Genomic DNA, 26,117 nt, shown 5'->3' with positions numbered 1-26,117 from the left:
CCATTGCTGGTGGGAATGCAAACTTGTGCAACTGCTTTGTAATGCAGTGTGGAGGTTTCTCAGGAAATTTGGGATCAACCTACCCCAGGACCCAGCAATCCCACTCTTGGGAATTTACCCAAGAGATGCCCAATCATATTACAAAAGCATCTGTTCAACTATGTTTATAGCAGCATTATTTGTAATAGCCAGATCCTGGAAACAACCTAGATACCCTTCAGTGGAAGAATGGATGAAGAAAGTGTGGAATATATACATATTAGAGTACTACTCGGCGGTAAAAAACAATGACATCTTGAATTTTGCATGCAAATGGATGGAAATAGAAAACATCATACTGAGTGAGGCAATCCAGGCCCAAAAAGATGAACATGGGATGTACTCATTCATAAGTGGTTTCTTGCCATAAATAAAGGACATCGAGCCTATAATTCGTAAAAAATTCTAGAGAAGCTATATAAGAAGGACATCGAGCCTATAATTTGGGATCCTTCAGAAGATAATAAGAAGAACCTCCACCTGGCGATAGATGAAGAAAATGACTGAGCCCCACATTGGAGCACCGGAATGAGCTCCCAAGGTCCTGATGAGGAGCAGAAGGAGAGAGAACATGAGAAAGAAAGTCAGAACCATGAGGGGTGCATTCACCCATGGAGACAGTGGGACAGAACTAACGGGAGATCACCAACTCCAGTTGGATTGGGACTGATGGAACATGAGACCAAACCAGACTCTCTGAATGTGTCCAACGGTGGAGGCTGACAGGGAAGCCAAGGACAAAGGCGCTGATCTTTGACTCTTCTGCATGGACAGGCTCTGTGGGAGCCGTCTCAGCTTGGTTGATCACCTTCATGGACCTGGGGGGAGTTGGGAGGACCTTGGTCTTAACATAGAGTAGGGAACCCCGATGGCTCCTTGGCCTGTAAAAGGGAGGGAGGGAGGGAGGGTATGGGGGAGGGGAGGGGAGGGAAGGGGGAGGAAGAGGGGAGGAGTTGGAAATTTTTTAAATAAAAAAAGAATGTAAAGAAGTTAGAGAAATAAAGAAGTCAAAGAAGAAGAAAAAAAAAGAAGGTGAATCCAAAGAAAAACATATAGTTATCCTCCTGAATATTGGAAGTAGACAAGATTGCCGGACAAAAAATGGGAACTTGGGGGTGGGGTTGGATGGGGGGATGGGGGATGGGAAGAGAAAAGTGTGAAGTGGAGGATGGGAAGAGCTTGGGGGAATAGGATGGTTGGGATATAGGAAGGGTGGATATGGGAACAAGGAATTATATATCTTAATTAAGGGAGCCATTCTAGAGTTGGCAGAGACTTGACTCTAGAGGAGTTCCCAGGTGTCCAGGAAGATGCCCCCAGCTAGTTCCTTGGGCAGCTGAGGAGAGGGTGCCAGAAATGTCCAGATCCTATTGCCATACTCATGAATATCTTGCATATTACCATAGAACCTTCACCTGGCATTGGATGGAGAAAATGACAGAGCCCCACATAGGAGCACCTGACTGAGCTCCCAAGGTCCTGATGAGGAGCAAAAGGAGGGAGATCATCAACAAGGAAGTCAGGACCGTGAGGAGTGCGTTTACCCTTTGAGACTGTGGGACAGATCTAACGGGAGACCACCAAGTCCAGTTGGAATGGGACTGATGGAACAGGGGACCAAACCGGACTCTCTGAATGTGGCTGACGGTGGAGGAGGACTGAGAAACCAAGAACAATGGCGATGAGCATGAACTCTACAGCATGGACGGGCTCACTGTGAGCCTTGTCAGTTTGGTTGCTCACCTTCCTGGACTTAGGGGGATCTGGGAGGACCTTGGACTTAATATAGTGAAGGGAACCCTGATGGCTCTTTGGCTTGGAGAGGGGCGGAGTTGGGGTATGGGTGGAAGGGAGGGGAGGGAAGTGGGAGGAGGAGGGGAGGAGATGGAAATTTTTAATAAAAAAGTGAGAAAAAAACAAAATACCTGTATTTTAAAATGGAATACAATTTTAGTCATATAAGTTAAAACTAATTGTGTAAAGTTGTTTATATGTTTGCTTTGGATGTACTGAGTTTGTGAGATCCTGACTCAAGATACAGAAAGTCAATTTTTAGTGTAAAGCCCAAAGCTAAGGATTCCCAACTTGGCAAAAAAACGTTCTAAAAATTAGCAGCTTTGCTTTACAGTATTTTTCAAAATATAATAATTTGTTTTTACATATATGTGGACATATATATGAAGTGTGATGGAACATGATTCTCTTTGTTGTTGTATTTTTTGAGACATGGTTTTTCTTTGTAGCCTCAACTGTCCTGCTACTAGCTCTATAGGCCAAGATGGCCTTGAACTCATAGAGATCCAGTCTGCCTATGGAGTGCTGGAATTTAAAAAAAATGTGCCACCACTGCCTGGCTGGGAACATTATTTTTATCTTGTAAGTAAACAGCTGTCTTAGTTACTTTTACTGTGGCTAAGATAAAAAATACCTTTCCACTTAGGTAAAAAGGGTTAAGTTTGGTTCACATATCCCGTCATTCTGGGAAAGTCACAGTGGCAGACTTGACTCAGGTGGTCAATCCTGATCAAGAAATAGAGAGCAATGAATGACAGAGCTCAACTACTATCCTCCATTTTTGTAAAGTCCTAAACAGGTCTTCCCATTCTAATTAAACTAATGTAGATAATCCTGCTCAAGCACGATAGAGGCTGGTGTCCATGTGATTCTAGATATCAAGTTGAAAATAGAGAATAGCCATCTCAGTGGCATCTAAGAATAAAATTAACTGTATGATGTGTGTGGAAGTATCTATTCTATGATACTCTACAGATAAATCCATGCCTTTGTACTGTGTGCTTTTTGTTCTGTTTCTAGCATTGATAATATTGTTAGCTGGGCAAGTTACTTAACATTCTGTGTACTACCTACCACACCTGTATAAAGAAGAGTATTTATTCTGACCTATTTCAATAGTTAGTTAACCTGAATATATAGAACTGTCCTAGTAGTATGGAATTATTGGGTCTTAACATTCAACCAAAGGGTACAGGGTACACTATGTGGAAATGTAAAGAATTGTGAACTTATTGTTTCTATCATTCCTGACAGAAGTCTAATATGTGTACCCTCAATTTTCCCACAATCCCTCCTTTTCATTGCACAGAATTCTAGCTTACATGTGATAGTCATTTTATTCATGTATCTTGGGCTTGTCTTTGGCTCTGATTACTGGCATAATCTTCTTGTTCATATTCGCAAACAAAATTTCTTTCGTGCTTCATCCTCTCTTATTTTTGGAACACTGAAAAAGAGTGTCATTATGTAATGTAGGGTGGTCTCAAATTTGTAGTAATCTTTTGGCTTCTACCTCTCGAAAGATATGATTACAGGTGTGAGCCACTATGCCCAAAATGCTTTCCCCCACTTTTAAATGTGCTGTTTGCTTTTTTTATCATTAATTACTTTTACAATTAAAATTTTAGCATCAGAGTCCAGACATGGTGGCACTTACTTTTAATTCCAACTCTTTAGAGGCAGAGGCACATAGTTCATCTTGTGTTGAATTCCAACCTGGTCTACACAGTATATTTCAGGCTATCCAGGATTACATATTGAGACACTGTCTTAACATAAACAAAAATAATTAAATAACATTAAAATACTAGTATCAAAACATTCTTTCTTGTCTTTCCATATCTTGAGTGGGAAGAGAAGGTGGTTGGAGCAGCAGCTTATATCTCAAACCACAGAAAGGTAGCAGAGAGAGCTAACTTGAACTATCATAAGCTTTTTGAAACATCAAAGACACATAAAGGTATTAGGTTATAAATGGCAGCTATAGTCAAGGAAATAATGAAGATATTTTAACTTCATTGTATTGGAGAATAAATTTTCTGAAGAAAGCATGGTAAAGCTACTTTCAAAGAATCCAGTGACAAGATTATTAAAGGTAAGTACTTAAAGGTTTTTACTATATAAAAATATGCCTTTTCATGAGGAACCATGAGTGATTTTCATGGTAGGGTAGAAAATACAGAGTGGTAATAAGTGTGAAAAAGAAATTGTGGACCAAAAAGTATTACACGTGGATAAGGATGGAGAATAGTTTAGAGGAAATATGAGGAGTGCTAAGTAGTGATAATGACCTTTTAAATATTTTTTATTAAAAATTTCTGCCTCCTCCCCACCTCCCATTTAATGTAGTAGGATCAAAATCCAGTGCCATTGTCCTTGGCTTCTCAGTGGCACGCATTGTCTGCTATGTTCAGGGAGTCAGGTTTTATCCCTTGCTTTTTAAGTCCCAGTCCAGCTGACCTTGGTAAGCTCCGATTAGATCAGCCCCACCATCTCGGTGGGTGGGTGTACCCCTTGTGGTCCTGACTTCCTTGCTCATAATCTCCCTCCTTTTGCTCCTCATTTGGACCTTGGGAGCTCAGTCCTGTGCTCCAATGTGGGACTCTGTCTCTATCTCCATCCATCGCCAGATGAAGGTTCTATGGTGATATGCAAGATATTCCTCAGTATGGTTATAGGATCTGGCCATTTCTGGCTCCCTCTCCTCAGCTGCCCAAGGAACTAGCTTGGGGCATCTCCCTGGACACCTGGGAACTCCTCTAGAGTCAAGTCTCTGCCAACCCTAAAATGGCTCCCTTAATTAAGATATATACTTCCTTATTCCCACATCCACCCTTCCTATATCCCACCCATCCCATTCCCCCAAGCTCTCCCCATCCTCCCCTTCACACTTTTCTCTCCCAATCTCCCCTTACCCCTATCCCACCCCACCCCCAAGTTCCCAATTTTTCCCTGGCAATCTTGTCTAATTCCAATATCCAGGAGGATAACTATATGTTTTTCTTTGGGTTAACCTTCTTATTTAGCTTCTCTGGGATCATGAATTATAGGCTCGTTTTCCTTTATTTACTCCTTCAGAGCTTCCGTACCTACCTATCTGTCTGTCTGTATATGTAAATGGTTTACATGGATTGACATGTCTTTTTTTTATGCCAAATCCATTTGGTTTATATTACTATAGCTCTGTTTGTGTGAAGTTGACACAATACTATCCCACAAAATTTAACCCTTGCCAAGTGACACACAAACATAACAGTGAAATCCTTTTTTTCTTTTCTTACTCTTCCTCATAAACCCACATTAATAAATATATCATGGCATAAATCATTGTAAAATACTTTAAAGATCAACAGCCTTACAAATTCAAACACTTTAAAAAATCAGTATTTTAAAAAATATCCAGTGTCATTTATATTAAATTCTTTCTGAAGGTCCCGTATCTCATTTAAAAAAAATGTTTAAAATGTCTCAACTGTGGGCCCCTGTAAAATTTAAAAAAAAAACACTTTTTACTTGAAGAGAGAATAATCAAGGAATAAACTGAACAAACCAAAATTAATCTCCCTGTGTAAAATTTCAAAACCTAATGGCTGCGATCAACTCATTATTTTTGGTGGTCTTCTTAGGTGCTTGGGTCTCTTCTCCATTTCTTCCCTTGACAACACACATATCTTGTCTCCTAGGCTCTGGACGACTCTACTCCATTGATGCTACTAATCTTGGTGGCCGTATCCTGGTATTCATACATGAAAACACTTGACACGGGTGGTGATACTGGGCTACACTTTGACTAAGGGCACCTCTTGCAGTCACTTTAGGGCCTCCACTACTGTTACACAGTGCCATTCCTCAGCATGACTCCTGCATGACTTCAAAGCCAGTGCCACTTATGGGGCTCCTAAATTCATAGCATCAGTAGGCTCAAACTTGTCCATTTCTGGAGAACAGCTTTTGTCTGCTACTAAGGAAGAAAGACTTCCTAGAACTCTTCACCTCTATGACCCTGCTGGTAACTCATTGATCAGAATTGATTGTTTAGCCCCAGGTGGCCAGCATCCATTATCCAGCAAGGCAAAGGGTTCACTTTATCAATTCCGTCATCTTGTTAATCATAGATCATTCTTCATCCTCAGCTAACTAGAACCAATAATTCTTAATGTAAATGTCCAGGTAGAGTCTTTACTTCCATCTGAAACGTGACAAACCAGGCCTTTGTTGTTTTCACTGCTCTCAATATTCTTATGGCCCAAACTCCAACAGGGCATTTCACTGAGTTCTTACCACTAATGTCTTCTATAGCCAAAGTGCCAAAGTCCTCCAGACTCCCCAAAGCAAAAGATTCTGGACTCTCCCTGTACTGGCACACTATCCTTGTAGAAACTTGTTTTATTTAGGACTATTCTTCCCTACATCATGATCATGGTGGCATGTCTTTAAAATAGAGATTTCCTCCTCATGGTGACTTTAGGTTTTGTCATGTGGTATGGGAGGTCTTTCTCTCTACATGTAGCTTATATTGGTTAATGAATAAAGAAAATGGCTTGGCCTATAGCATCTGGGAAGGAAGGCTGAGTTAAGGAAGATGCCATGGATCTGCAGCTGGAGATAGACATGCTGAAAGTTTGCTGGTAGGCCACAACCTCGTGGTGATACACAAATTAATGGAAATGGGTGGCCAGGAAATGAACTGGTGGCCTCCTACAACAGCCTAGTGGATTTCTGAGGTAAAAACCAGCCTGGTGTACAGAGCAAGTTTCAGGCAAGCCAAGCCTAGGCAGTGAACAAAACCATGGAAAACAGAGAGTTGGTGAAAATGTAATTGAATGAGGGCAGCATGTTCCATCCCTGACAAGCAGCTGAACTTGGAAGCTTTGGGCACATGGTTCTGGTTTTAGAGTTTAGCATAGATAAAGAGGTTAGGCAATTTGTGTCCAAACGTAAGGAAAAATGCTGAGGTTGAGCATGAATCGGGTTTCCCAGGATAGGGGTCAAGAGATACCATTTCATGAAGCTGACATTGAAACCTGGATTGCCTTGGAGAACCCAAGATTTTAGAGATGTCAGAGTAACAGGATATATGCTAAGGATAGCTGCTAACAGGGAATGTAACCAGTCCAAGAGAAAGAAGTGTGGTACAGTCAACAGAGCTAAATAAATATGAAGACATAAAGAGGGTTTTGACATCAGACAAGGAAAAAGAGTTTGGAGTTTTCCCAGATGGCTCATACAGTGAGCCACCCCTATCAAATGCTTTTCTTATAAGAGTTACCGTGGTCAGCGTTCTTTTTCATAGCAAGAGTATCCCTACCTAAAACACTGGAGGATTTAAAATGACATCAAAACATGCATTTTTCTATTTCACCAAGAAAAATTCGAAATTAGGTAAGTGAATAATAGAAAATTTTTCCTTGAGTAAATTAACTCTAGCAGCTGGGGAAATCTTACAATTGAAAGATTTACAGTGGCATGATATTGGCAGGTCCTCTGGCGGGTGGGAGGCAGACAGATATGGCATGCAGACAGAGCTTTTGTATAGAGTTTTATTTAGTGGGTATGGTGAAAGATATAAGGGTAAGGGAATTATAGAGGGAAGAGAGAAAATGAGTGAGAGAGAAAAGTGGAAAGGGAGAGACAGTGGTCAACTCTTCAGAAGAAGGACGGGGGGGGAGAGAGAGAGAGAGAGAGGAGAGGAAGAGAGGCAGGAGGTGAGTTTAGCTTGCATTGGTGATCAGTGGGATATTGAGGGTGGGTGGAATTTGTCTCTTAAAGGGACAGGGTACCCAGGTTACAGCAAAGGGCAACAGAGATATAACATTTCCACCTTTCTCTTATAATAAAAAGACAAGGACATAGGCTCAACAGGTTAAGGGGATGGAGCTATTGATTTCTCAACTACTTCCTGCTGGTTTGTGGTCATTGGAGTCTTAGGAGACCTGAGAAATCTGGATGTTAGTCACATTCTGTGGTAGCTGGTTGCGTTTCTCCTGTCCAGGATTTGTGATGTGGAACTGTTCAGTGTCTCTTTGACGAGGCAGTGTGTTGGCAGAGAAGAGGAGAAGGTTAACGTTAGGAAGAAAAAAATACTCTTTAGCTCCTGGTAAAGAACCTTGAGGGGGAGGATGGTGTCAGGACCAGGGAAGTGAGAGAGGGGCATATCTGACCTCTTTCAGGTGAGAGAGGGGTGTATTCTGTTTAAGGTGAATGCTTCAATTTGAATAAATGGAACTCACAAGAATTTCTGAGTTTGTACAAACAGCAGCATATTTCTGCCAGAATGACTATGATAGACGTTTTTTGCCCAATGAAAACTGTCTTTAGAAAATGACCAAAGAGAACTCAAAATCTTGATAAGACTATGAAAGGCAGCATGAGAGAGAAATAATTGAATAATTAAACATTTAAATACCATATTCCCCATGATCTCTGAGAGCTCAAAGGTTATTTATTGGGGATATATTTTAAGTTATGACCACAGTATAGAATCTGCCTGGAGATCTCTGTCCAAGCTTCACTCTACTGTTTTTTAACTTAACGTGTGAGATTTATCTGAGTCACAGGACCAATGAAAATTTAGTAGTGCCATGACGCTGGCAAGTACCCTGGTGGGTGGGAGATCACAGTGTGTGGGAGAGAAGCAGATGCACCTTATGGATAGCGCTTGGGTACAGAATTTATTTAGTGAGTATTAGGAAGAATATAAAAGTAAGGGGATTATGGTAGAAAGAGAGAGAGAGAGAGAGAGAGAGAGAGAGAGAGAGAGAGACAGAGAGAGAGACAGAGACAGAGACAGAGAGACAGAGAGAAGGGGGGAGAAGGGGGAAGCAGGAAGGGAGAGGCAATTTAGAATAAGGACTGTGAGAGAGAGAGACAGAGACAGAGAGAGACAGAGACACACACACGAAGGGGAGAGGGAGAGGGAGAGAGGAGACTTGAGGAGGCAGATTAGTTTGTCTTGGCAAGAAGGGGGAGACTGAGGGTAGGATGATCTTGTCTCTTAAAGGAACAAGGTACCCAGCTGACATGGCAGGCCAGCAGAATTCTGTCATTTCCTAGCTGTGGGCATCTAGCAACTTATGAAATGTATGTTTGTTCCTTTTAGAACAAACCCACAAATATCCACATTGTTTCTAGACTTACTGATTGTCTATAACTTGTGTCCAATCAATACAGCCTCAGTAACTTCTCCTCAATCATTCTATTAAAGTATCCTAATAAATCATGAAAATCAGATAAAGATTCATACAATAGAGTTAACATCACCACATCTCTCCTGTACTCTACATGAATGACATAATGAAACTGACAAGGGTTTGTTTTTAAGATCAACCAAACTGTGTTCAGATTCTTGGTTCTAAATCAGCACCCACCTATGTGCTACATATTAGTTATTTGGAATGTAGGTAAACAATTTTAGGAAGAACCACAGACTTGACAATATACTAAGTTTTTGTCTTGCAAAGTATATAACAGGCGTCGCTTTCTTTTCACTTTTTCTTACTTATTTAATTTAATTTTTTTATTTTTCCATTCAAAAATTTACACTTCCTCCCCTCTTCCCATTCCCCTCCCACTCCCCCACTACCCTCCTCCCCCCTCCCTCCTTAAGAGAGGTCAGAGAACCCTCACCAAAGCCAGCTGGACTGTGACTGAACAAGCATGTGATCAAACTCAACTCTCTGAATGAGGCTGACAATGAGGCTGACTGAGAAGCCATTGATAAAGGCACCGGGACTTGTTTCTACTGCATGTACTGGCTTTTTGGGACCCTAGTCTATTTGGATGCACAGCTTCCTAGGCCTGGATGTAGGGGGGGGGGATGGCCTTGGCCTTCGTTTCACTTTTATGTAGTGATTACTGCCAGCATGCAGCATCACCAAAAAACTCTGTTAGGAAGCTTTAACCACCTGGTGTGCATTGTTGGTCAGTGTGAGTCTACTGATACCAAGGGCATGCTTGCCTAAAATTTGCACTAGACCACCCTGTGAACATATGATTTTCATTCCCCCATAAATCTGAAATGTTTAAATTTTGTTTCACTTAATGTAAATTTACAAAGAAAAGCTACAAGGGAAATAGCAACAAAGGTAAACCACAAATGGAATATTTGTGGGAATATTCACAATCACACACATACACACTCTCATACTAATGTAAGCATGTGACCACTTTGAAGGACAAGAAGTAATATAAAATATCTCAAATGGGTCTGTTAAGACAGTTTAAGAAGCAGAGGGACTGGGCTTTTTTTAAATTCTTTTATCAAAAATTTCCATCTCCTCCCCCTTCCTTCCCCTCTCTTCCTCCCATACCCCCACTCCCTCTCTCTCCAAGCCAAAGAGCCATCAGGGTTCCCTTCACTATGTTAAGTTCAAGGTCCTCCCAACTCCCCCCAGGTCCAGGAAGGTGAGCAACCAGACTGACAAGGCTCACATAGAGCCCATCCATGCCATAGAGTCCAAGCCTATCAACATTGTCCTTGGCTTCTCAGTCATCCTCCACTGTCAGCCACATTCAGAGAGTCCGGTTTGGTCGCATGTTCCATCAGTCCCATTACAGCTGGGCTTGGTGATCTCCCGTTAGTTCTGTCACATTGTCTCAATGGGTGAAAGCACCCCTCAGAGTCCTGACTTTCTTTCTCATGTTCTCCCTCCTTCTGTTCCTCATCAGGACCTTGAGAGCTCAGTCTGGTGCTCCAATGTGGGGCTCTGTCTCTATCTCCATTCATCGCCAGGTGAAGGTTCTATGGTGATATGCAAGATATTCATGAGTATGGCTATAGGATCTGGCCTTTTCCGGCTCCCTCTCCTCAGCTGCCCAAGGAACTAGCTGCGGGCATCTCCCTGGATACCTGGGAACCCCTCTAGAGTCAAGTCTCTTGACAATGAGCATCATCTGTTCTAAAGAATGACTGATTTAAGAGATGGGGCAAAAGAAGAATTACATATTGTTATGATGATGATGATGATGATTTTGATGATGAGAAAATGAAGTTAAGAAAATATAAACTAATAAAGAAGTCTGTAGGTGCTAATCCAGGATCAAACCAGAAAAAAAATCAAAACTATTAACACTGTGATTATTAGCTCAAGAAACTTAAAATACAGAGTGGAAAAACTGCTCCAAATGCCAGAGGACCAAGTTCTGTTGGCAGTGAAGTAAAAATGAAAGTGTTGAAAGACCCAGACCCTCATACAGTCCCCTGGTTTGGCAGCTGTAAAGACCTAAAGAAAAGACACAAAAAATGCAGGCCCATGACTCAACACAATGTTTTGAGCCCTAAACCTTGCCCTAATTACCAGAAAGAAACTGCCCAGATAGCCACCATACTGCCGACCTGACTTTGCCTGACTTTGCCCTAATTATTTGGGAGAAACTGCCAGATAGCCTCTATCCTGAGGGACAGATCTTGTCTGGTTTCCTTAATAACTAGGGTGAAACTGCCAGATATTGGCCATATGGTAAAGAACCAATCAGAAGTCACAGAAGTTAGCTGGCAGGCTCTGGACTTAATTTATTGATAATGGTGGAATCCAGAGACAGAAGTAAGAGCCCCAGGATTGGCCTCCAGCTATAGTGACCATTCTGCAGCTGCAACTGACCAATTAACTCAGGACAGCCAATCCTGAGACTGTTCCTATATAATTTCCAGACCAGCAGATGCACCCCTTGGCTCTACCTCTAATGAATGCCCCACCACATTGCAGCTTGCAGGTCTCTCCTAGTTCACACACAGTTTTGGAAGGATAGAGAATCCAAGTTAACTCGTAATTCAAAAGACCTTTAGTTACGCATTGGATCTGGTTTCTTGGTGGTTTTGGGTGGTCCCAATTCTGGGCACATGAATAAAGACTAAAGTTGATTTCCTACCAAATAACGCATGTCACCATTTATATGAAGAATTACTTCTCATTGAATGTACAGTAGTCTATCTATTCAAGATCTATTCCTCAGAGGTTATGAGCTTCTCTTGTTCTTAGAGAAAACAATCCTTCTTTTACCAGTATCAATATTTTGGAATAAAACTTTCTGTAATTCTGTTACAGAGATTTATGGGAATATACCACATAATTAATGATCAAGAATAAATATAGTACCACAAGATCATCTGAGTGAATGTCACTGACAACTTTGAACTACATATTTGCCTTTTAACAATCTTTTTTTCTTCATTTTGTAAGTAAAGTAAGTCCAGCGTAATACTATTCATGTGACTGTTAGCACTTATAGTTTGTATAAGAATTGGCCAGAAAAGATAACATGGGCAAGGACTCTTCCTTATATATAAGCAAGCATGAATTGGATCCCTCTACTCCATGAATTATCTATTAAAATTCTCATTGAAATGAACCTTTAAAACTGCTGATCTACACTGATCGCATTATGTTTTTCATTTTCACCTGGTTTGAGAAGCTCTTTTGTATATGTGTTGCTTTTATTGGTTAATGAATATAGAAGCCATGATGGCCTCTGATAGGACAGATTAAGGTTAGGCAGGAAAACTAAACTGAATGATGCGAGAAAGAAGGTAGAGTCAGTTAGAGTCCATTTAACCACTACAGGAGACTGATGCACCGTAACCTTACTGATAAACTAAGAGCCTAGTAGTAATATATAAATAAATAGAATTGGGGTTATTTGTGGTATAAGAGCTGACTAGCAATATGCTTAAGCTATTGGGCAACAAGTGTTTTAATAATACACTGTCTGTGTTATTATTTAGGGTCAAGGTGGCCAGGAAAGAAACCAACAGGCTCTACCATAATCTTTCATTTTTTTCTTTTTTTCTCTTCCTTACTTTATTTTATTCTATTTTGTTTCTTGACACAGTGTTTCTGTGTGTAACTACTGTTACTACCCTGGAACTCAATTTGATCCATCTGTATCTGCCTCCCAAGAACTGGGATTAAAGGTGTGCATCACCAAAACCTGGTCCATCTTTCCTTTCTCATATTTTAAATGAACTTTCTTTAAACTCCTTTATTTCATTGGATGTTAGGAGGAAGTGTGAGTACAGGAGTCACTGATTTTCAAGTGTTAATGGGCCATTAAATTCTGATGTGGGAGAGACATGCAGGTAGACCAAAATTTCATAATAATTTTCAATCACTATATTTTATCTTTTCCTTAATCAAAAGATATAAAGGAAGCATTATTTTCTCAATAATTGAAGAATTAGACTGGAAAGATAAGGGTTATTGAGTTACTCACATCTAAATAAAAACTCACACATTCTGATTTGAGTAGTAAAAAGTGGTATAACAAACAGTTGCTTTGCTCAGTCCAAATCTCAAGATCAAGCAGATCATTTTCTCATGGTCACTTTTTTCAAAACTGTTTTTTGAGCTATATATTTTTTAACTCTCCTCCTTTCTTCTTCCCTCCCCATCTAACCTCTCCATGAGTTTCATGCTCCCAATTTACTCAGGAGATCTTGTCTTTTTCCACTTCCCATGTAGATTGGATCCACATATGTCTCTCCTAAGGTCTTTTTTTGTTGTCTAGTGTCTCTGGGGTTGTGAATTGTAGGCAGGATTTTCTTTGCTTTATGTCTAGAAGCCAATTATAGTTAGTAATCTCATTTTTACTACTATTGTGATGAGATATATATATTTCTATATGTCTAAGTAACAAGATAGGAGAGCCTTGACACTGTGTCATCCTTGGAGTGAAAGAACCATATCGTGTCATAGATGATTGTAGATAGAGTCACTGTATGAGTCTTCCATGTTATGACACGAAGAAAGGAAATCCATAATGACTATTGGAAATAGCATTATATATGTTTGACAGATTACACAGAAATTTATAAGGGACCATGTGAATCTACAAAGCACAAACTGTCTTGAGAAAAGCATATTCATAGGACTCAATTTCCAAATTCATCTCAACATAAGAGCATCAGGAGTTGGGGTATGTGTATAAAGACCCTATGAAACAGGTAACTATGTTGGGCAAACAAATATACAAATAAAGTATAAACTTATTTTGAAAGATTGACAGGCATTGAATTATAAAATATTCTTTTTATTTTTTCACAACTGTGCCTTGGAGAATCTGATGTTCACATGCAAATTTATGCTTAATATCACAGTGAAATTTCAAGTGACTTAAGAGTTCATACTCTAGATGATGATTACAATGATTTTCATGATGAGAAAATGAAGTTAAAAAAGTAAAAATTAATGAACAATTCTGTAAGTTTAACTTCCAGTTCAAAACAGAAAAACTCTAAGTGATTAACACTGTGATTCATAGTTCATGAAACTTAAGAAATTTAGGGGGTAGAAACCCTCAAAATGCCCAAAGGACTTAGGTTTTTGATGTTGATGCAATATGAAAGATTTGAAAGGTCCATACCCCCACCAAGCGTCCTACTTTGGCAACTATGACTATCTATGGAGAAGAAAAGCAAGATGTATGGCCCTGACTCAGCAGAATGTGCTCAGTCTCTGGCCTTACCATAATCACTGGAGAGAAACTGTCACGTATCCTCTATCCTGAGGGCCTGATCTTTTCATGTTTTTCCCTAAGACTGTGAAGATACTGCCAGACATGCGTCATATGGTAAGGAACCAATCAGATGTCACAGAAGTTGGCTGCTGGGCTCTGAATGTTCTTTCCAGATATGGTCAAATGTAGCAGCAGCAGTAACTGCCTCTGGGATGGCACTGAGTTATAGCAACCTTTAACAGCTGAAACTGACCAATTATCTCATGAGAGGTTCCCCCAGCCCAATCCTGAAACTGTTACTATGCAACTTAAGACCCTCAGATGCATCCCCTGGGTCTATCTAGAATAAATGCACCACCCCAGCATCTAGGGAGTCTCCTGTACTCTTGCAGCTCTCTTGGAAGGATAGAGAACCCAAGTTTACTTGTAATTCAAAAGACTCTTTGCTTTTCCATTGGCTCTGGTCTCCTGGTGCTTTGGAGAGTTCCAGACTCTGGGCACAAGAGTATAGACTAAAGTTGTTTTCTTACCAAAAATAACATGTTATCATCTATATGAACAATTAATTCTGGTTGAATGAATAGAAATCTATTCAAGATGTATGTTGTTCTTTAAGGACAATAAAAGCTCTAAAGAAGGGAAACATCCTTCTCCATGAGCACTGTAGGATGGATAGAGAATGCAAGTTATTGTAATTCAAACGACTTTTTGTTTTTACAGTGGATCTGTTTTCCTGGTGGTTTGTGGGGGGGTTCCAGATTCTAGGCAGGACAGTATAGACTAAAGTTGTTTTCTTACCAAGGAAGAGTGTCATATTTTATAGGAAGAATCAAATCAGTTTGTTTGGATAATTATCTATTTGAGACCTATGTTTCACTTGTTTAGAGATTTATTGTTTTTGTAGAAATCTTTCTTTCACAACCAAGAACAAATATTATGGCATAATATGTTTTGCAATTCTGTTACAGAGATCTAACACTCACATCTCAATTCCATGGGCACCAGGCCCACATGTAGTACAACATCATACACTCAAGCAAACACAATTACACTCATAAGAGCAAATAAATTAATCAAAGTTGATTTTAGAAATCAAAGCTCATCAGGTAGAAACACTTTGTATTCTTTCATTTCTTTGACAGTGGATAACTGGTTGTCCTTCCCACACTACAAAATGGTAGAATTCTCTAACTATTTTTGGTAAATCTTTATAGTGTTCATAGACAAGAATGTGGTCTCTAAAATTCCTGCATTTTTCTTTAAAGCCGAGCTCTACCCTTTGACTTTCTTTGTTTAGATATATATAGAAAATGCTATTAAACTTTCGGTAATAACTTGGCCAGATATGGAATATGGACAAATGTATGAGTAAGTAAACTCTGTATTTTAATTAGGTAAAAAAATACAGCATTTATGGAAGAACACACAATGATACACTGCAATATTAGCATATCTATGAGGAGAACACACCGGACATCTAATATGGGTACAACTCTCGCTGTCAAGTGGTAGGAGTCAACAGCACAGGAGACTTTCCATCACTGTTTTCCCCCATCTTTGCTTTTTGTCATTGTTACTTTATTTTTTTCCCATAAAGATAGGGTAGTTTACATACATAACCATGGAAGAATTTATAGACAACTGGTAGCTGAGACAATCAGGGTAGCAGGTCTTACTGATTTGTTTGTTAACGTCGACCATTTCATCTTGCCATCTCCAATGCCATTGCAACTTTTCCTTCCTGTGTTAAATACCTGAGGTAAAATAAAAGCTCTGAAAATATTTTAAGAGTCATCACTTATTGGTAACACACACATTCTCTCAACTGTTTTACATTTTTAATTTTCAACTATATTATGAATTAACTTGGTTCTTCATGAATTTTTAACTTAAAAGATTTTTTTTATGCTTGTGAAACATAGAGAGCTGAGGAGGAAAATATTTATGGGAATGTAACACATAATTTATGATCAATAATAAATATGGAAGCCAAGATCATCTGAATAGATATCACTGACAACTCTGAACTACATATTTGCCTTTTTAACATACTTTTGTTTCTTATAAATATTTTTAAATAATTTTAAGAATATTTTATTAATAACGTAAGCACAACATAAAAATATTCACATGAGTGTTCACACCCAACATGTGTGTAAGAAATGACAGGAAAATATGACATATGCAACCAGTCCTTTGTTCTTTATATGGAAGCATGAATAGGATCTCTATACTCCAGGAATTATTTATAACAATTCTCATTGAAATGAACCTATAAATTGCTGATCTACTCTGAACACATTAAGTTTTTCATTTCCCACCTCTGTGTTAAGTCTTTCTTCATATGAGCTCCTTTCATATTCTGATTTGAGTCATAAAGAGTGGAGTAAAAGTCAGTTGTTTCACTCACTCAAAATCTCAAGATCAAGGTTGTTTTGTTTTCTCATTCTTACTTTTTTTAAAAAAATAAAACCTGTTTTTATTGAGCTATATATTTTTTCACTCTCCTGTCTTCTTCCCCCCTCTTTGTCAACCCTCTCCATGAGTTCTGTATTCCCAATTAATCAGGAGATCTTCTTTTTTTTCTAAATACCATTTATACTGAATCCATGTATGACTCTCCTAGGGTCTTCTTTATTATGTAGTTTCCATGAAGTGTAGTTGTAGGCAGGATTTTCATTATGAATGATTGAAAAAATTAAGAGAGAAACTTATGTGTGACCATATGGATCTACAAAGCACAAGCTGTCTTGAGTAAAGGATATTTATATAACTCTATATCATAATTTACTTCAACATGAGAGCATCAAGAGGCAATGGTACTTTTATAAAAACTGTAAAAATTAATTAACTATGTTGTATCAAACAATATTCAAAAGAGGTTTCAACTTATTTTGAAAGATTGACAAGGCAATGAATTATAAAAGATTCTTTTTATTTTTTCACAATTGTAGCTTGGAGAATTCTGTGTCCACATACAAATACATGTCTCATCTAACAGTGCAATTTCAAATAACTTAAGATTTTATACTCTCGGTAATGATTATGATGATGATGATGATTTGATAATGAGAAAATTAAGTTAAGAGAGCTGTGTCAAGAGAGGATTCTGAGAGACCAGGTGCCCACTTAACCGGGAAAAAGATCTTTGTTGGTGGTATTAAAGAAGACACAGAAGAACATCACCTGAGAGATTATTTTGAGCAGTATGGGAAGATTGATGTGATTGAAATCATGACTGACACAGGCAGTGGAAAAAGAGAGGGTTTGCTTTTGTCACCTTTGCTGACCATGACTCTGTGGACAAGATTGTTATTCAGAAATACCATACTGTGAACGGGCACAACTGTGAAGTAAGAAAAGCCCTATCCGAGCAGGAGATGGCTAGTGCTTCATCCAGCGAAAGAGGTCGAAGTGGTTCTGGAAACTTCGGTGGTGGTCGTGGTGGCAGTTTTAGCTGCAATGACAATTTTGGTCAAGGGGGAAACTTCAGTGGTCGTTGTGGCTTCGGTGGCAGTCAGGGTGGTGGTGGATAAGGTGGGAGTGGGGATGGCGATAATGGATTCGGTAATGATGGTGGTTATGGAGGAGGTGGCCCTGGTTACTCTGGAGGAAGCAGAGGCTATGGAAGTGGTGGACAGGGTTATGGAACCAGGGCAGTGGCTATGGCAGGAGTGGCAGCATTGACAACTATAATAATTGAGGAGGCAGAGGCGGCTTTGGCAGTGGTGTGGAAGCAATTTTGGAGGTGGTGGAAGCTACAATGATTTTGGCAATTACAACAATCAGTCTTCAAATTTTGGACCAATGAAAGGAGGAAACTTTGGAGGCAGAAGCTCTGGCCCTTATGGTGGTGGAGGCCAGTACTTTGCTAAACCTCAGAATCAAGGTGGCTATGGTGGTTCCAGCAGCAGCAGCAGCTATGGCAGTGGCAGGAGGTTCTAATTACAGCCAGAAAACAAAGCTTAGCAGGAGAGGAGAGCCAGAGAAGTGACAGGGAAGCTACAGGTGACAACAGATTTGTGAACTCAGCCAAGCACAGTGGTGGCAGGGCCTAGCTGCTACAAAGAAGACATATTTTAGACAATACTCATGTGTATGGGCAAAAAAACTCGAGGACTGTCCTTGTGACTAATTGTATAACAGGTTATTTTAGTTTCTGTTCTGTGGAAAGTGTAAAGCATTCCAACAAAGGGTTTTACTGTAGACCTCGTCTTACCGATGCTGTTGATTGCTAAATGTAATAGTCTGATCATGACACTGAATAAATATCTTTTTTTCTAAAAAAGAATAAGGGAAATAAAAATTACTGAACAATTCTGGAAGTGCTACTCCTGGTTCAAGGCTGAAAAAAAAAAACTCTAAGTGTTTGACACTGTGAATAATAGGCAATGAACCTTACAAAATCCAGGGGTAAAACTCTCAAATTGCCTAAAGGACTTATCTGTGTTGACATTGAAGCAAATATGAAAGTATCAAAAGGCCCACACCGTCACAGGTCCTCCACTTTGGCAGCCTTGACTGCCTACTGAAAAGACACCCTGACTCAACAGGATGTGCTGAGTCTCTGACCTTACCTGAATCACTGGGGAGAACTGTCACATAGCCTCTAACCTGAGGGCCTGAACTTTTTTTTCCTAACTCAGGGAAGAAACTGCCAGACATCCGCCATATGGTAAGGAACCAATCAGAAGTCAGAGAAGTTAGCTGGCAGCTCTAGATGTACTTTCCTGATAATGGTCAAATGTAGCAACAGCATTAGCAATCCAGGCATTGTCTCCTATTATAGTCAACTTTCTGCAGCTGTATCTGACCAATAAACTCATGGCTGATTCCCCCAGCCCAATCCTGAGACTGTTACTATGCAACTTTCAGAACCCCAGATGCAAGGCATGCCTCTAGCTCTAATGAATGCCTTACCCCACTGTTGCTAGAGAGTCTATTCTAGGGCACCCGCTTTGTTGGATGGATAGAGAACCCAAGTTAACTTGTAATTCAAAAGGTTCCTTGCTTTTTCATTGGATCTGGTCTCTTGGGTGGATTTTGGGGTTACAGACTCTAGGTTTGAAGAAATTATTGCTCTTGGCAAAAGCATTAGTAATGATGGACAAATTAACACAGAAATTTATATGGGACTATAGGAATCTACAAAGCATTAATTGCCTTGAGAAAAGCATATTCATATAACGCTATTTAAAAATACATCTCAACACGAGAGCATCAGGAGTTTGTGGTACTAGTATAAAGACTCTCTGCAACAAGCGACTATGTTGTTCCCATTAAATATTTAAATAACTTGGCATCTCATTTTGAGAGACTGACAAGGCAATGAAATATAAGAGAATTTTTTTATTGTCTCATAAGCATAGCTTAGGGAATATGATGTCTACATACAAATTCATGTCTCATCTCACACTGAAATTTCAACTGACTTAGGAGCTCATAGTCCTATGCCAAACAGTGGTTACACATAACTCTAAGTCTTGCTGTTTGGAATCAAAGGGAAATGGATCTCTATGATTTTGAGGCCAGCCTGATATAAAAGTGCTATTTCCAGGACAGCCTCCAAAACTACAGAAAAAAAAAAACTGTTTGGAGAAACTAAAGAAAAAAAAACAAAACAACGCCCCCCAAAAAAACCCTAACTCAAAAACAAAAAAAAAATTAGCCCAATAATTTCGTAGTCTTAAACTACAGTCTAAAATTACATACCTTTTACCCCATAAAAGAATACCCAAAAAGAAATTTCTTTCTTAGTATATAGAGTAGACAACATATCTTATTTATTACATAACTGACTAAAAATTTATGAGGATGTTTAGAAAATATGAACTTATGTTAGGTTAAATATTTTAATGACAATAATGTTGTATGGCATGCAATCCAGATACAGGAAATATTTGGGAATATAAATAGTGTGTGTGTATTTGCGTGTGTTTTCCCTTGAATATACTGCAATAAAAAACACTGAAAAAACAGACTACACAATGTGTACAAAGAGCAACCTGGGATGAAAATTATCCAATGAGACTTGGAAAAGTAATTATAGGAACTTTACACTGAGCTCACTATTTGATGCTGTGGCAAAAGCATTAAGAGATTTTTCCTTAAATGTGTGACTATAAATTCCAACATCTTCCTCAGTTTTACTAGGGATTTTTTCTAAATAGACCGAATTTACTTCACAAATATGATAAATGTTGCCAGGCAATGGTAGCACATGCCTTTGCTTTCAGCACTTGGAAGACATCGGGAGACCTTTCTCTATAACTTCAAGGCCAGCCTCGCCTACAGAGCCAGTTCCAGGACTGGATTCTTACCTTTGAAAAATGATGTCTAGAAAATAAAATAAATGTCAATAGCAAAAACCGATTTTAAAGTGACTTTATTTTATTATCTGCGAGGTTGTATCAGTGTTTGGATAGATGTATGTGGAATGCACTGTCTGCAGATCGTGAGGAAGGTAGCAGAGTCCCACTGATGCCCTGGGACTGGTGTCTCAGGTCCTTCTCAGCACAGATGTGGGTGCTGGAAACTAAACACAGGCTCTCTGGAAGAGTATTCATGGCTTTAACCATTGAGATAATCTTCAGGGCATTAGCAGGTTCTTCAGGCCAATATTAATTACTATTAACACTCAGCCTCCATTAAGAGTAAAACATGTTTTGAATGCCTCTATCACATTGAGAAAATGTTGTAGACTTAATAGATGTTTCCAAAAGTGGGATGTATAAGGAAAGAGGCCAGAGATATGTAATATTTTCATTTAGTAAGGCAGGTTCTTCCATCATCTTGTGACAAGACACACAACTATGCAATAAATGGTATATGAACGATGTGCTAGAGTTCCTGGTTTAGGTTGAAATGACTGACAGCATAAAGAAAACACAGTACACAGAGAGAGAGGTCAAATGAACTATTGATTTTAGGTAGCCTGTGAGGGACTCTAAATCTCTCTTCTTGTCCAGAAGTAGTGTTATAATTTAAGACACAATGAACATGAGTTTTGACATATAATCAGAGATTTAGGTGTCAGCTCTTCTTATGAGGATGGGGACAAATTCTTTCACCCGTCTGCACAATTCCCTTGGATCTTCAGTTTGGACATTTATTTGATCTCAACATACTTACCCACTATGAGTAGAGCACCGCTTGCAGAAATAACAGTGAAAGATAATGTTCAAGGAATTTGGACTTGTAATTTCATTTTGCTGTGCTGATATTGAGAACCAGAGTAATACATACCAAATTGGACAGAACCGTCATAAGATAAGAGAGGTTATGAAAAATATTACATTTGCTTATTGGAAAAAATGGCATAGGTGATGGAGAAATATATCATTAAAATTACTGGAATTAGTGGAATGACATTGTCAAATACCACTAGAGTAATAGGTAAGAATGGATAAAGCTCTAGAGATCGATACCTGACAGCATAAGGTAGAGCCAGGACAACAAATATTACAAGAAAAATAACAAGATCAATGAAAACACCCTACACTTAAGTCACCTTAAAATGACATTCTTTCTTTCCAGAGTCAAATTTTGTTCAGGATTGTAGAGCCTGATTTAGTGTATCTCTACACTCTCACATAAAATTCGGTATACAGAAGAAAAGAAACCTACGAAGAAGGAGCTCTCTTCAGTCGTTCCTACTTAAAGAGGCAATAAGGATTTGCCTGCTCAGGAGACTTTTCTTCTACCATTCAAAAGATCTCCCCATAGAACAGATTCAGTTTCTTCCAATTGACTAGGTCACATCCAGTGGACCCTCATTACCATATACTAATAGTGGGAGACTTCAACAACTCTTTCCCACCATTAGATATGTCTACCAGACAGAAAATTTACAGAGAAATAAGAGAACAAACAGATGCCATGCCTCAAATGGGCTTAGTAAACATTTATAGAACATTCCACACAAACATAAAAGAACATTCCTTCTCCTCCACACCTCATGGAACTTTCTTTAAATTGACCACATACTCGGTAATAATCCTAGAATTCAATGAAAATGAAGACACAACATACCCAAACCAATGGGACACTATGAATGCAGTGCTAAGAGGAAGTACATAGTACTAAGTGCCTAAAGAAAGAAAGTAGAGAAAGCTCACACTAGTGACTTGAAAATTGAAAGCTCTAGAACAAAAAGAAGCAGACTCACCCAGAAGGAGTAGAATACAGGAAATAATTTAAATGAGAACTGAAACCAATATAATAGGAACAAAGAAAACAAGACAAATATCAATGATACAAAGAGAGAACTACCAAATTAACAAAATCGTAATGGAAAAAGGACATATCAACAGTTACTGATCAAATGCAGAGAATTATTAGATCATACTGTACTCCACAAAATTGGAAAACAAACTGTAAGGAAATAGAAACAGTTTTCTATCCACATTGTTCTTGTGGTACGATTGAGCATCATTTGGATATATAACCAAGAGAGGTATTGCTGGGTCTTGAGGAAGCTTGTTTCCTAAGTTTCTGAGAGATCACCAGACTGACATCAAAAGGGGCTGTATCAGCTTTCAGTCCAACCAGCAATGCAGGAGTCTTCCCTTCACCCCACAACCTCTCCAGCATAAGTTGTCATCAGTGTTTTTGTTCTTGTTCATTCTTACAGGTGTAAGATGGAATCTCAGAGTGGTTTTGATTTCCATTTCTCTGATGACTAAGGATTTTTCATATTTCCTTAAGTGTCTTCAAGCTATTTTAGTTTCCTCTGTTGAGAGTTCTCTGTTGAGGCCTGTATACCATGTTTTATTGAATTATTTGTTCTTTTCATGACAAATTTCTTGAGTTCCTTGTATAATTTGGAGATTAAAACTCTATATTATGTGGGATTGGTGAAAATCTTTTCCTTTTCTGCAGACTGTCATTCTGTCTTGTTGACCATATCCTTTGCTTTAAAGAAGTTTTTCAAATTCAAGAGGTTCCATTGATTAATTGTTTCTCTCAGTGTCTGTGCTGCGGGGGTTATATTTAGGAAGTGGTCTCCTGTGCCAATGCATTCAAGTGTACTTCCCACTTTCGATTCTATGAAATTCAATGTAGATATTAGGAGTCCTAGGAAACATTTTTATTAAGAACATGGTAAGAAACTATAGTGAAATTTGTTAGGTGAGGTTGTCCTTTTAAACTGGAAAAACCTCTCATCCATCAAATTGTATCAGAGGTCTTCAAAAGGACACATTTTTACATGGTTATTGAATTTACAAAGAGCGAGAACTTACTCAAATGACTTCCCAGAGCCACACCTTAAGTTCCTCCATATTTATTATGGGCAGAAGCATCAGTGTTGTATTTGTCTTATGTTGGAGCAGGACCTGCCAGGCTTTAGAAGACTCTATGGATTTGGAAATCTGTAGGAAGACAAGCCTACTTGCCATGAGCATCTAGGTTGTCGATTCTAGCCAGTTTGATCCACTATTTGGAGATGTTCAGGAGTTTAGTTGAAAGGCAGTTCCACAGAGTGGTTAGCACTTTCACTTGAAGCAAAATGTGCATGGATGTTGTTCTGTGTCCATCTGTCTCCTGTATTCTTTGGTGGCAATGGGGTGCTGCTGCTAGGAACCAAACTGTCTCTGTGGTATGAAAAGGCTTTTAACAATTAAACATTTAAATGCCATATTATCCATGATCTCTGAGTGGTGAGGGCTGTTTAGCAGGTATATATTTTAAGTAATGACCACAGAATAGAGTTTGCCTGGAGAATTTTTTCCAAGATTGGCTGTACTGGTTTCTAACTTAACGTGTGATTTATCTGATTCACAGGACCAACGAATACTTTACAATTGGTATGAACCTGGCAGGTACCCTGCTGGGAGGGAGACCACAGAGAGTGGGAGAAAAGCAGATGCACCTTGTGGATGGAACATGGGTACAGAGTTTATTTAGTGAGTATTAGGAAGACTATAAAAGTAATTGGATTATGATAGTAAGAGGGAAAGGGAGAGCGAGAGAAAGAGAGACAAAGAGAGAAAGGAAGGGGTGGGGAAAACAAGGAAGAAAGCCAGTTCAGAATATGGACATTCAGAGAGAAAGAGAGAGAGAAAGAGAGAGAGAGAGAGAGAGAGAGAGAGAGAGAGAGAGAGAGAGAGAGAGAGGGGAGTAGGCATGAAGGGGGAGACTGAGGGTAGGATGAGCTTGTCTCCTAAAGGGCAAAGTACACAGGTTACAGGGAAGGCCAACAGAATTCTGACATTTACTTGCCATGGTATTCCGGCAGTTTATAAAATGTATGTTTTTTCATTGAAGAACAAACCCGCAAATTTCCACATTGTTTCTTGACTTAATGGTTAGTTGTAGGCTGTGTCCAATCGATCCATCCTCAAGAACTTGTCCTCAGTCAATTAACATATCCTAATTAATCATGAAAATGAGAAAAAAATGCATTCAATAGAGTTAACATCACCACATCTCTCCTGCATTGTACGTGAATGTCATGAGTGACAAGGGTTTGTTTTTAAGAACAACCAAAGTGTGTTCAGCATCTTGGTTCTGATTCAGGACCCACCTATGTGCAACATATTAGTTATTGGGAACATAGATCTACAATTTTAGGAAGAACCACAGACTTGACAATATATGATTTTTTTTTGTCTTGCAAGGTATAAAACAGGTTCCTTTTCTTTTCGTCTGACTTTTATGTAGTGATTACTGCCAACATGTAGCATCACCAAAAATTTCTGTTAGGAAGCTGTAAACTTCAGGTGTAATTGTTGGTCAGTGGGAGTCTACTGATACCCAGGGCATGTTTGCCTATAATTTGAACTAGAGCACTCTGTGAAAATATGATTTTCATTCCCCCATAGATCAGAAATGTTTATTCTTTCAGTTAATGAAAATTTACAAAGAAAACCTATAAGGGAAATAGCAAGAAAGTTAAACCACAAAGAGAATATTTGTGAGGATATTCACAATCACATAAACACACTCACACGCTCATATATGCATGTGCCCACTTTAAAAAACAAGAAGTAATATAAAATATCTCAAATTAAGACAGTTTAAGAAGCTCAGGCCCTGCGCTTTAAGCATTTCTCTTTAACTGGACTGAATGCAATTTCAAGGACTCAGATGGTAGAGTCAGAGAACTGTGAAGCTCAAGCCTTTTTACTCATTTCCATACATGCCAGGAAGAACATACGTATGTATGATATGTATGGCACCCCCAACATAAACAAATGAACAAATGTGTATTCAGAAAGTTAAAGTATATAAAAATGGGTAGACATGATAATCATTCGTACTCAAAAATAAATGTTTTCACATTGCTATTTAAGTATTTAAATATTTTGCATATACTAAGTGATTTATAAGATTTGCTAACTGAACCTTGTTAAGTGTGGTGATGCACACAGAATATCTGATTATCAGGATCCTGGTATCTTTGATGATGGTAATGTCATCTCTCTCTAGCCACTTTTTTCAGTATCAATACATGGATATAAAATTACACAGGTCCAGGAAGATGCCCTCAGCTAGTTCCTCGGGCAGCTGAGGAGAAGGAGCCAGAATTGTCCAGATCCTATTGCCATACTCATGAATATCTTGCATATCACCATAAAACCTTCACCTGGCGTTGGATGGAGAAAATGTCAGAGCCCCACATTGGAGCACCGGACTGAGCTCCCAAGGTCCTGATGAGGAGCAAAAGGAGGGAGATCATGAGCAAGGAAGTCAGGACCGTGAGGGGTGCATTCACCCATTTAGACTGTGGGACAGAACTAACGGGAGACCACCAAGTCCAGTTGGAATGGGACTGATAGAAAAGGCAACTAAACCGGACTCTCTGAATGTGGCTGACGGTGGAGGAGGACTGA

The 26,117-nt window shown here is 39.1% G+C and overlaps 1 pseudogene; it reads left to right on the top strand.

Annotated features, from left to right (window-relative positions):
* LOC119802999 overlaps positions 1-26,117 on the top strand; it is a 163,575-nt pseudogene that overhangs the window by 66,432 nt on the left and 71,026 nt on the right.

This window comes from Arvicola amphibius, chromosome 12 (genome assembly GCF_903992535.2).
Source record: "Arvicola amphibius chromosome 12, mArvAmp1.2, whole genome shotgun sequence".
NCBI classification, from domain to species: Eukaryota; Metazoa; Chordata; class Mammalia; order Rodentia; family Cricetidae; genus Arvicola; species Arvicola amphibius.
This window is presented reverse-complemented; position numbering and strand designations above follow the sequence as displayed.